The following is a 1,987-nucleotide window of genomic DNA, read 5'->3' on the forward strand; positions in this document are numbered from 1 at the left end:
CCCCTCTCCTTTTGCCAACACCCATTGAGTAAAAAGGAAACCATTTAGTAGATAAGGAAATTTGTGAGAAATAATATCACACAGGTATAAAGACTGGGACTTGGGAGGAGGGTAGGTGGAAATCACGAGCTAATAGCTCTAAGTTCTCATCACAGGGAGCTCTGAGCCTGAGAAAACATTATTTTCGTTAAGGCCACTGGCTTCCAGAAAAGTCTGGTTTGAGAAGCTGTACACTTGGCGAAGTGTTATTGTAGGCAACACAGCCAGTGAGGAGACAGCTTTGGGAGGCTCTTTCTGGTGTGGAGATGTGCAAATTGACTACAGCACCTGTGGGAGAGCCACGTACCTCTGACCCAGATTCCCTCTGTTTTCTAGCACCCTGTCCCTTTGTTCTGTAATGAGAGCCAAATGTTCCCTTTCTCCAGTCCCTCCAGCCCTGTAACGTGATGCCCGGGCGGTGGAAGGGCCCATTTGCCCTCCCCCACTCTTGGAACCTACTGCAAGCATGCACACACACACACACACACACACACACACACACACAGAGGGAAAGAGAGAGAAACTCATCAGGCTCACAGAGATCAAATAGTTATTCTGAATCTATAGTACTTAACCAAAATAACAACAATTGCATCAAGGAATGAGGATTAAATGGATTAAGATTTGATAGTGCTTAAGTAGTGACTGGAATATAACACTGTTTATGGGTTTTATAATTTTTTAAAGCCGAGTATTATTTTCTAGAAGAGCTAGCTAGATCCAAATCCATCCAGAAGGTATCCAATGAAAGTAGATTTTCTATAGTCAACCTGGTATCTGTAACGGATGAAGAACTAGAATACCTAAGCTTTTTTGTTCACTCACAATAAACCAATGCTAACACACAGATGTCCAAAAACATGCATGCATATGAAAGCTTAATGCCGGCTTGGCATATGTTGTTATGCTCGTTACAAGCATAGACCAGAGGGAGTCACTTCTTGCCTTGCATGTGGTGCACTCCTCTAATCTAGGATTTTTCATCAGCGCATGGAATATCTTTAGGCATCACTATCCTAAGATATGCTTTGATTGGCAATCTGCCACTATCTTCAATAAATACAAATAATTGCTTTACATCTATTTTTACTCTTATAGTCATGTTCCTTAGATACATAATTAGGCTCTCTGAAAAAATAATCTCTTAGGTGCAACTGTAATTTTCCCATGTATTTCCTTAAAAAAATTTTAAAAAGCTTAGTCAAAATAAGGCATGAATAAAATGGTTCTTTTTAAAAATGTATATTGTACAGTAAGGGATGAGCAAATCTTATCAATAAAATAACATACTTCATAGTATCCATAATTCATTAGACATTATTTAATGACTACTGTATTTAGAGCCTTGCAAAACAATACACAACCACTACACTTAAAAAGCCTATATCCTCAGTTTTGTTAAAAGTTAAGGCCAGTGTAAGCAATGAAGGATTATAAAATATATATATTAACAAAATGAAATGTCAATTTTGAGTCATCTACAAGCTACATATGGTCCAATTTTTGCATTTCTTTTAGGGGAGGAAGTCGTTCAAAAATATAATTTCAAATTTAAGAGGGTAGTTTTCTGCATGATCCATCTACCTCTTTTTATATTTAGTGTGGCTACAGGTAAGATGATGATTCACATTTCACAAAATATCATCACATTTCTCTACAAAGGAATGCACACATTCTTGAACGTGAAAATACTCCGCCCGCGACCCCCACTCCCCACCCCGGCGAGGATTTGGGAAAGCTGAGTGTAATGTCTTGAGCAACGTTGGGAACAGAATGTGCTCGTCACGTTAATTTTCAGAATATAGTACCTGGCTCACCTCCCCCTCCTCTGCGAAACACATCTGTGATTTCTTCAGTGACCATTTTCCAGCCTCTTTCATAAAAGAACGGTTGTGTTCTGGTGTTTTTCATTTTGAATACTTAGCGCATGTCTCCCATCTCATCCACC

Source organism: Echinops telfairi, unplaced genomic scaffold (assembly GCF_000313985.2).
Source record: "Echinops telfairi isolate 266 unplaced genomic scaffold, ASM31398v2 ScPeMD7_3533;HRSCAF=4204_0, whole genome shotgun sequence".
NCBI classification, from domain to species: Eukaryota; Metazoa; Chordata; class Mammalia; order Afrosoricida; family Tenrecidae; genus Echinops; species Echinops telfairi.